This window comes from Gossypium hirsutum, chromosome A01 (assembly GCF_007990345.1).
Source record: "Gossypium hirsutum isolate 1008001.06 chromosome A01, Gossypium_hirsutum_v2.1, whole genome shotgun sequence".
Classification (NCBI taxonomy): Eukaryota; Viridiplantae; Streptophyta; class Magnoliopsida; order Malvales; family Malvaceae; genus Gossypium; species Gossypium hirsutum.
This window is the reverse complement of record NC_053424.1, coordinates 32,829,204-32,841,108: the sequence shown is the minus strand read 5'-3', so window position 1 is coordinate 32,841,108 and position 11,905 is coordinate 32,829,204. Positions and strand designations below refer to the sequence as shown.

Below are 11,905 nucleotides of genomic sequence, written 5' to 3'. Positions count from 1 at the left end.
TCAGATTACGCAATTAAAACAATTCATCTTGCTAATGTTGGTGAGTTTACATCCCAAGTTTTCAATGATTATTGCATGTCAATTGGGATAAAAGTTGAACATCCTGTAGGTCATGTTCACACATAAAATGATTTAGCTGAATTGTTTATCAAATGTCTCCAAGTAATAGCTAAATCATTACTTATGATAAAAAAATTTTCTATTTCAACATGAGATTATGTTGATTTACATGTTGTACGCATCAAGCCAATAAGTTATAAATACTCCCCATTATAGTTGGTTTTTTATCAAGAGCTAAATATTTCTCATCTTTGAACTTTTATATGTGCGTATATGTTCTAATTGCTCCATCACAACATAAAAAGATGAGTGAATCCTCAGAGAAAGTTGGGAATATATATTAATTACAAGTTTCTTTATATTATTAGATGTTTTGAATGTATTTGAGATTTAATTATGACATGATTTGTGATTACAATTTTCATTCGATAGTTTTTCCGACATTAGGGGGAGAGAAATAATAACTTGTAATGAGTGAGGGGGAGAGTAATTTGAACCAGAAGTTCAATAATGATAACTCATTACAAGTTAACTATTATATGCATTTACAAACTTAATGAAAATAACCAAGTGTTATATACCATCTAATGTTTTAATTTGAATCAAAGTCCAGTAGGACAATCAGTTAGAATAAATAATAGATTGATCGATTCCAAAGATGAAAATTCTTCTAGATGGTCATATATAGTAGAGGCGGGTGCTCCAGAAGAGACCCAAGACATAACTAATAAGTAAAACTTCAGAAGAGATTCAGGTACCTGAAACTAAATTTTAAAAAAAATAAAAATAAGAGATCTTGATAAGTTATGTTAATTCGAGAAAATGTGGAACCGAATAATAAAAGTGGTCGACAATGATTATGCATGCAATATTATTATTGAAATAATGAAATAAAAGGAGGATCTTGAATAAATCTATTGAAAAATATAGATATGGAATAAATTGATCAAAATAAAAAGACACAACTCAAGTACAATTAAATTTGTGGAGGTTTTGGACCAGTAGTCCAAATATCTAAAGGTATAAAGCCAGTGAGGGTGCAATAATTGAAGTAGTTTTGCAAAAGTGGAATAAAAATATGAAGTTTTTCGCTAAGTCCTGACATTGATTATGAAAAGATATAATATTCTTTTGTTGTGGTGCAATAACCTTTAGATATATTATTAAATGGACAATTCATAAAAGATTTAACTTGCGTCTAATGGAGTAACACCTCAAACCTGGCCTGGACGTTACGGCCGAATCTGGCGATGTCACATGAGAGTGTTTTTAAACGAATCGTATCAAGTCATAAAACCGCTTCAATTGTTTTCTTTTACTTAGTCGAAAAACATGTAGTAGTCAAATTGCTTTGAAAACATTTCTTTATCGCGGAAGCTTTTGAAACCCATTTATTTCTGTTATTTTAAGAAATAATTTCTATTTACGAAAACTCTTAGTTAAGTTTGATAACATGCTTTGACGTTGCAATTCATATTCCAAAATGACAGTTCAAAAACCCCGAATCAAAAACCAAAAGTCCAAGTCTAAAATTACATCAAGATTCCCAACAAATAAAGAATAAGCAAAAGTGGATAGTTCATAAACCAAAGCGTATGAGATCGTGGTCACCCTCGAGTCCTCCACTGCACCGATCCGCCTACTGTTAGGGATTACCTGAACAGATAAACAAATAAAGGGTGAGTTTTCGCAAACTCAGTGTGTATATCCCCACAGTTCAGTATGCACAATAATATAGCAGATTATAATCATAATTCGGGCCTGAACCCTTATCAGAATTGGTGTGGGCCCTGGCCCACTTGGAACAGAATCAGTTACAACTTAAGGCCTTAGCCCATCTTAGACATCGCATGCATATCAGATCAGAATAACAGAAATATGCCCATCAACCCTGCACACCATCTCTGCCCAACTCAACACACCATGTGGGGATAAAATTGACCCACTCATCTTTACACACCAAAAATGGGGATAAAATCAACTTACCCAACCCTACACACCATAAAGTACCATAATACGACACGTATCATAAATACGCAGCATAGTTGCCAGCTATCGGGCTTATGAAGCCCTTCAGTTCTTCCTTCACTTCATCATACCCACCCCAATATCATGCATCATACAAGAATAGCATGCGATAAAGTAGATTAACAGACATATACTCATAATCAGATCAGAACATATATATATACATGCATCACATTATCATTTCACAAAAACAGGGGTCTAAGTAATGCTTACCGACCCTACGACAGTTCACAGTCGTCTTGGGCGACCCATGCAACCTTACAGTATATTTCAGAAAAAAATGGCCTCACACGCCCATGTGGCCTGCCCGTGCAGGCCCACATACCCGTGTGGCCCACACGGCCCAAATTGGCCTTGGCCGTGTGGATCACACGGCTCGGCCCAAATTCCCACACACCCGTATGGCTCAAAAGGCCCAATTGACCGAGCCCGTGTCTCGCACATGGCCTCGCAGCCATCACACGACCGTGTCCATCACGCCCGTGTCACGTGCACACAACCCGGTTCATCAACCACACGGTCGTGTACTTCCATACGCCTACCATACGGGCGACCACACGCCAGTGTGGCATCGACAAAAAGTTTTTCGGCTTTCGCCAAATCTCGTTTTCAGAGTGTTCCGAGTACACACCTGGTTTCGTTTGAAGATAAATCGAACCCCGAGCACTCCAGAACCTAAAATCATCCAAAAGTCTCAGAATTAAACGCTACGATTGATAAACTAAACCGATCCCAACTGAGTTATTCAAAAGGTTCGACATCCAAAACTTACCTTCCAACGAACAGCGATACCTCCACACCCTTAATATTACTACGTATGATCATGAACCTCTGACACTTCCCCTATTTGAGAAAAAAACACACAATCTCCATTAAAGCGCTAACCAAAAACTTAAGAAAACGGCAGAATAGATACTTATGGAGCGAGCGAATTACATCGAACCAAAAGAACAATCGAAAACAGCAGTAGGGAAAGGAAGATGGGAATTTTCGGCAGAGAGGGGGATGGGAAACTCGAATTTTTCAGAAAAACAACCAAATGGGATATCCTGATATCACCCTAATCTTTTCCCCACTTAATTCTCTCCACCAAATCCCTACTACTCAAAAGTCTATCGCCACTCAAACTCCTCCTCATAAACGTGCAAAAATAAAGCAAAGGCCGGGAATCGAACTCAGGACCTCATGCACTTGAACACTCCACCTAACCATCAGACCAACAGGCCCATTCTGCTATGACATTACAAATATTCACCATAAGCCTGCTAACTAGAAGTTAAGGCTTAATTCAGAAAAAGCCAAAATTTGCCAAGTTCAAGGCTTGAACTTGGGACCTCTAACACACACCTAGAACACGTAACCACTGAAGCAGATACAGATTTATATCAAACAATTACGGAAACAAATTTATAAAATTTAGGGCATTACAAATGGTTATTATTACAACCTTTTATGAATCACTATATAGTAAAGTTGATATTAAAATCCTTGAAGAATTTAGGATTCTAGAAACATATTGAAATTTTGAGAAATTGTTCATTTATATGAATTGAAATAAGTTGAACATATTTGGTAAATTTGACTTAGTGAATAGTAGTTGAAGGAGGGTTATAAAATAATCCAAAGTACCTATTTGTGTTTTTGTAAAAGAATCATGATTAAAATTTGTTATGATTATTGTTGAATCTCCTGAGGAGATAAAAATATATTTTTCCAAATTTCCCTCACTCATGACTTTTAAAAGAATGGTAATATAAATGCTTAGCAAATACATTCAAATAGTCATTTGAAAAACTAGTATTCAAGATTGAATATGTAGAATATGAGAAAATATATGATGTTTTCATGAGGGGGAGTAAATACGCGTTGCACTCTTTTTCCCTTAATCGATGTTTTGCTGGTAAGATTTTAATGAGGCAGCATATTATGCGTATTATAAATTGTATACTCTTTTTTCTTAATTAGGTTTTTATCCCACAGGGTTTCTCCTAATAATGTTTTAACGATACATATTATCTACCAATGGGCAACCAAAGGGGAGTGTTATGAATATCTTATTAAGTGGATGTCCATCATGATCAAGATAAAATTTTAATGTTTTTTAAATTCTAATAGTTATTAGAATTAGATCTCTACTTATTTTATACTTCTTATGCCTATAAATAAAGATTTTGATGAAACATTGTAATCATTCCTTTTGATCAATAAAGTACATTATCTATTGTTTTTGTTCTTTATTCTCTCCATCTCTCTTTATTTTATAATATTCTTGAATTTTTCTATTGGTTATGTTTACGTTTTCGTTTCTATTGGTGAGATAAATTATTATAATTATCTTTCGGCTGTAAATAAACAAAAGATAAATTCAAATTATCAAATTATAACCAAAATTAATATTAAAATAGTGATATATAATTTGTGATTCACTATCCACAACTAGAAGTTATTGGACTTCAAATCATTTATAAAAGAAAGTTAAATATTATATCAGCTGACCAAAACAAATGGATATGGTCTGATAAAATTAATTGAGAGTAGCATGTCTTTACCTCAAAATCCATTTACAATATCCTTTTCTACAGCACATTTGAAATCCATTCATTATATTATAAAATTATATATGATTTCCTTTCCTGCGCTTGTAAATAACCAATTATAGTCATATTCATAGATTTGTCCAAAATCTCGTGCTTATAGAGATAAATCCAAATCATTCAAAATAGAATAATTATAATTCATCTTAATTAAAAAATTAATTAGATATCAAACATTAAATTAAAGAAAAAAATTCTTGTAAAACTTTGTATCTGTCATCTAATATCTTAGAAATCATACAACATAAACTTGATCATACAAAATAACTATCACTTGGAAACAAGATCATATTGATAACGTGTTATAAAATAAAAAAAAATAAAGAAAGTAAAAGAAGAAGAAATTAGAGAATTATATATTTTATTAATACTTTTTACAAGTTTATATTTATAAATAAAATAAAAATCTACTCCTAATAGACATTAGCGTCTTAAAGTACATCAAATTTTTTATATTAATAGACATCTACTTTATATTAATAAAATATTTGTAACATTTTAAAATTTTTTTGGTTTCATTATTATATCTGAGTGGTAAGAGATTTTTATGTGTTTGATTCTCAAATAATATTTTTACTAACAAATATTGAGTGTTGTGGTAAGGCACATTACACTTCTTAGGAGGGAGTATAGATTCAAACCTTAGAGACAACATAATTGAAAGGAACAACTATAAATATCAAACATGAATTGTAAAACAAACATAAAAAATATCAAAAAATATTATTTTTTTAATTCATTGCATTCGCTATAAAATAGGAATACTATAGAAATTTCACAAAAATCATTTTTTTTCTAAAATATCAAGTTTTTATATTATTATTTTTTAAAATTATAAAAAGTAAAAAAAAAAAAATTGCGCCTCCATAATAATTCTAGACATATTAGCCTCTGATTCGTTGGTATCTTAACATCCATATGTCCTCATTCTGGATTTGAAATTTAAAAAAGAAGATAAAAAAATCTATATGATTTTATGTCATTTATTAATTACATTAACTATATTATCAATTTATCACGTTATTCGTGACATCATCAATTCAGTCATAATCCATCATGAATTTTTAGAGAAACGTAATTTTAAAAGTTGAATTGATTGATTATTTTTTAATTAGGAATTCAATTGAATGCTTTTTTCGATTATAGCTCAATTCATTATCAAATTATTTTATAAAAAAATTTATATTAAAATATTTTATATTAGATAAATATAATTATTTATATTAAATAAATGCAAAAGGATTAGTACCACACTAATTTTGAGCACAAAAGTTAAATGAGTAAATTACACCAACAGTCACTCAACTTTAAGGTAGATAACAAAATAGTTACCTGGGTTTCATTTCAGTCACCTAACTTTTGAAAAATAACAAAGCAGTCACTAACGTTATAAAAAAGTGACAAAATAGTCACTGACTAACAGTTTCTGTTAGTGTTTTAATAAAACCGCTGATGTGGCAAGTTAACTAGCTGATGTGGCCAGTTAAGTTGCCACGTTGACTATAGAAATTGAAAAAAAAAACACTAAAAAAAACCCTTTAAAAGAAAAGTCTTATTTGCCTAATTTTGTTCTTCTTTTACGTTTGCAGTTGAATAGCAGCATCAATTACCAAATCCTCTAAAATGCTGTCAATTAACTCAGTGAAAACTTCCTCCATATCGAGTCAGTTATCCATCCATATTCCAGATTTGTGCAAATCATTTTCAACAAGTTGCTGTAATGTCTGCTGGGGCAGCTCCAAAAGGAGTTGCCAATCAACATGTCTCAACACTTCATGAACCAGATTTTTTGATAACATAGCCCATTGAAGTCGTGGATAGAGAAGCGAAATCCATAGGGAGCATCCAAAATAACATTGATATATCTCCAAAATGACTTCACTGATATAGCCAAAAAATAGCCTACGTTCGGTATAGGACTTCTCAAGCCATACTTCAACATTATTGAACAAGGATGCATCAGGCATTTGGTCTAACAAAAGCCATCTCCTAGAGAGCTCACCCCAATTGAGACCAGAAACTTGAAGAACTGCTCTTATGCTTTCAGACGATGATCCTTGCTTATCCTTGGAAGTACCTGCAGTACTCTTCAGATCCAACTGGGATTCCAATAGCGAAGTTGCATTATGTTCTTCGATATGTATATAAAATGGTTCGACCGGTGGTTCAGCTGCACAAGATTCGGATGTTAATTCACCATAAAAAAGAAAATAGATGCCCTATATATAATAAGCAATTTCTGCCAAAGGAATTCATTCACTTGCTAGAGATATAGTGCTAGGAGAGTTAACGCTCTCTTCGACAAAGAACTGTTCAAGAACTGATACAGGACTTGGCAGTCTGTCTTCGACTGTATGATCGTCGGCTCGATAACAGTGCTGTTAAATTGGTGGATGAAAAGAGTAAGATTTGGGGTAAGTCACAGTTTATGAAAGGGGAAATTGAAATTGATTTCCACCATGAAAACCCAAAGATTTATGAAAAGGGAAATTGAAGTCTAATAGGATTTAAAGAGGAGGGAGCATGTTTTTCATCTGTTTTATCTCCAAGCATCTCTATTTTTTCTCTTCTTCTTCTTCTTCTTCTTTTTCTCTTATTATTTTACTATATAAACCCTAAATTGTTGCTGATATGGCTGTTTAAATTGATGCTAACCGGTTAGCTGGACGCCGTTATCTGCCACGTCATTTTACCGTTATGTCTGTAACGGAAAACGGCAAAAATGATTGTTTTGTCACTTTTTAAAAGTTGAGTGATTGAAATAAAACTTAGGTGACTGTTTTGTCAACTACTCCAAAGTTGAGTGACTGTTGGTGAAATTTACCCAAGTTAAATTTACCTTTTTTTTTTTAAATCCAAACGTGTTATCTATTATGTTTGGAAGATAGTTTATCAATCCAGTTAAAATGGTTTTACCGCAGTAGAGGAATTTATCTTACTTAATTTTTTAAATTATATTTTATATTTTAAAATGACATAATTTTAATATAATATAACTAATTATTTTATCATTGTATAATAAATTAATAAAAGTATTATTATTATTATTAATACAATCCATCAAAAATAAGTAATCACATAAATAATAAATAATACAAAATATTATTTTATTTTATTTTATTAATTTATAATATTAATATAACTATTAGGACTCGTCTAATGAATTCATCATAAATTAATGAAATTTAATATCTGTTAGGTTAATATATTTTCATGTATTAAAAAAATCCAATTAGAATACTTTAAAAATTGATCCAAATATAGTGTTATTATTTGCAAAAACAATACTTAGCATTGCGATATAAAATTACTATTTAAAATTTATTTAATAAATTCATAAAAAAAATCTCGTAAAAATTATTTTAATATTATTAACAATCATTTTTCATTCTTACCTCATTATTACAATTACATTTAAATCCAAACATATATTCTATTATTCATATTAATCTCACTATTACAATATTAATAACACAATTTATCATTATCCTATTTTTAACCTTACCGAACTTAATCTCAACAACTTTGGAAGTCTTGAGCCCGTAACTACTGTCCATCGGACAACTGCAGTTTACACACAAGCATGTTTTGGTTTGTTTTTATTATATTTTTATTCATAGTATCAAATCTATCCATTAAACGAAAATATAAATATTTATAAGCAAGTAATTAAAATAGCCAACAAAATCACAGTTTGAGTAACAATCTAATTTAGAATGTTGTAAGTTGATATGGTTCAAATTTTACTAATCCATTATTCTCCTCAAATATTATTATTATAGCTATGATTATTTATTCACGCTTATTCTTAGTAGATGGTAATAGAGCAAGACGATGATGAATATTGTTAAATTTATTACCGCTTCTTAATTGATACATGCTGCTCTACCACCTATTCCGCTCTACTATAGATGTATAATTTTAAAAATCACTATCATATTCATAAATATTGAATACTTCTATCTTTGCTCCACCTTAATTTAATTTTTACTACTTATTTTTAATATTTTTAAAGTAAATAAAAATTTAAATATAATTCTTGAAAAAACATTTAAATATAAAATATATGGACTTTTTTCTATGTTATTACATTTATACTCTTTTAATAATTTATATATATGAGGATAAAATAATAATTTCATATAACAGAGTGGCTCAAGACGAGATAGATAATTACTATAACCACTCTATATCTACAATCCAAAAAAAAAAACCATCCTCCCACATCCACTTTTCAAAAGAAAAAATCCGCTCCATTTGAAGCGGATCGATTCAAAATCTATTGGACGGTTCGAATTTTACTATCTCTAACTGTCAATAACAAAAAAAAACTTCACATATGAGATTAAAATGTAAACATATTTATATTTTTTATTTTTAAAATATAATAAGACATGGCTAACATTCTTATAATTTTTTGATTTACTATCGGTAGACAGAATAATAATTTAAAATTAATTAATTAATTAATTAACAAAAACACAAACAAGTTCTTGAAAAAATAAAATAAACAAATCAACATAAAAAAAACAATAAGGGGATGTTTGGTTCAATGTAATGACTATGCCATTACAAATTTATTACAAGTCTATTGTGCAGGCTCACATAAACGGTTGTTTGGTTCAGTGAAATACCTGTATTCCATTTCAGGGTTATTCAAGGAAATTGGCTGATTTCTATTCCCTCCCCTCTCCACCTACTACTAATTCAGTGCTTCAAGAATCCTATTTTACGCACACCAAATTCTCACCTCAAAAACACTCAACGGTAATCCCTTCTCTTTCATCTAGCTTCCTTCAGGTAAACATTTCTCCCTTCCGCTGTTCCTTTTATTTTCCTCTCTGCCATATTTTTTTACCCTCAAAATTTTTCTGCCTCCTTTTGTTACTGTTTCCTTCACCATAAAATTAGGTTGCCTGTCTGATATTAGTTTTATCATTGATAAACAATAAGTTGAAGCAGGCAACTGTTGTGGCCATGGGGTTAGTCATGGTATTGATTGAAAAAGGCAACGTTATTCACGCTTATGAGACTATGCATGCAAAATAACCATTTAGCCTAAACTGTGATGGGTGGATGATAGTTCATTTTTTCTTTTTGTTGGCAATATAGGTGAAAAAAGAATTAACGCATTAAACTTCGGTAGCCTGTTGCTTGCGTATAATATAATTTTCTTTTTGTGAAATGTTCTTTTTATATCTCACTTGTTGAAACATTTTACTTGATACAGGCAATAATATCTATCGCCATTGAAGATGGTAACCATCTTCAGGAGGCCTGGGAGCATATATTGACATGCCTGTCCAGAATTGAGCATTTGCAACTGTTGGGAGAAGGTGCCCCAACTGATGCATCTTTTTTATCAGTGTCAAACACTGAAACAGATGACAAGATGTTAAAATCTACTGGTCTTCAATCTTTGAAGAACAAAGGAACCCTCCAGAATCTAGTTGTAATGGCAGTTGTCCGAGGAGGTTCTTATGATAGCGCCTCTGTTGGAGTCAATAATTCTGGACTTGTATCTCCTGAGCAGATTAATCACTTCATTGCAAATTTGAATTTATTGGAGCAGATTGGTAGTTTTGAGTTGAATCATGTGTTTGCGCAGAGTCCAAGGTTAAACAGTGAAGCAATAGCGGCATTTGTGAAAGCCCTTTGCAAGGTTTCTATATCAGAGTTGTAGTCTCCAACAAATGCCCGTGTTTTTAGCCTCACAAAACCAGTTGAAATTGCGTAAGACTCTTACCTTTTTCTTTTAGAAAATTTCCTATAATATTAGCTCCATTAAGACCATGTGTTTACCCTTACAGATAGGTTACCCTAGATTTCTCTTACACATATATCTCCCTTATTCTACAATGTTCTATTGCAGGCATTACAATATGAAACGCATCAGATTAATTTGGAGTCGCATGTGGAATGTTCTCTCTGATTTCTTTCTTTTGGTTGGATTGTCTGAGAATTTATCTGTAGCAATTTTTGTAATGGATTCATTGCAGCAACTTGCTATGAAATTCTTAGAACGTGACTTGGTATGAAATTCTTAGAACGTGAGGAGATCGCAAATTCATGATAATAGCAACAAATTGAAGAAAATTCATGATTTCTTTAGTCCAATGTCCTTTTACATGTAAGTTTCCTTGTAAGGTATTTGCCTGCAATGGTCAATGGTCAATTGCTTTATATGTTCTTTTCCTTGACAGGAAGTTGTTGAAATTCGAGTGGTTCTTCCTTCTCTTTTTTCTGGTGTTTTAGGTGGAAAAACAACAGCACAAAGATTTGATGGCTCCTAAAAGTAACTTAGCCAATGATTTATATAATCTTTATGCTGCATTGAGGATATATTTAGCTTTACGTTAGATATATTCTGAGAATTCTACTAATTTAGTAATGAAAATTTGACATATATAAAAATGAAATTGTACGAGAGTTTGTGATTATTCATTTATTACCGAAATGAGGTTTAAATTAGTTTTGAATATGTTATGTTAATTGACTCCAAAGGTTGAGCTTATTGAACGTTTGACAGCTCTCTTGACATGATATGTTGTAAATGTGGCATTTTGTAAGTAGTATTACTGTTATACTTTTCATTCTGTAGGTTTTGGGTTGAAGTGGGATGGGATTGTGAAAGGCTTCAAACTTATTAAATGTTTCTTATATAAATAAAAATTAAATGTATTAAAATTTTAAATATAAATAAGATACATACATTAAATCTATATTATTTGTTTTTACCTTTACATGAGATCCTTATATTATACATGTCTAATAACATAAAAACATTTTGTAAATTAATAAAAATATGTCAAAATATATATACAACATAACAATCATATCTTTCTTTTGTTGTACTTCAATATCTTTGAATAAAAATATTTGAGATCAGAGAGACGTAGTTTCCATTTTTTTTTTCCTTTTTTTAATATTCTCTAATTAATATATAGATTATGGCTATATATTATTTTTCTAATATTATATATTATTATTGTTAAATTATATATAATAATAATTTTATAAAAATATGATTATATTATTTATTATATTTTATTAAATTATATTTAATAATAATGTTATTAAAATTTAATAACAATAATCATTCATCTAACAAAAAAAATTCTACTAAAGGTACTCTGGTCATTTCAGTTTCTTTTCTTATGCTATTACAACTCTATTCTATTCAATCAAACACAATAATACTATTACAATTTTATTCCATTCCA

At 30.7% G+C, this 11,905-nt stretch overlaps 1 long non-coding RNA gene across 2 annotated transcripts; it reads left to right on the top strand.

The window, feature by feature from the left end:
* The first annotated feature begins 9,263 nt into the window (after positions 1–9,263).
* On the top strand, positions 9,264–10,918 carry LOC107917139 (uncharacterized). 2 transcript variants are annotated; one of them, XR_005925679.1, is made up of 4 exons: positions 9,264–9,482; positions 9,913–10,415; positions 10,555–10,812; positions 10,886–10,918. It is a non-coding gene; the product is annotated as an uncharacterized lncRNA (long non-coding RNA). The 2 variants fall into 2 exon arrangements; XR_001689717.2 differs by having other exon boundaries at positions 9,272–9,482; positions 10,555–10,918.
* Positions 10,919–11,905: the final 987 nt, after the last annotated feature.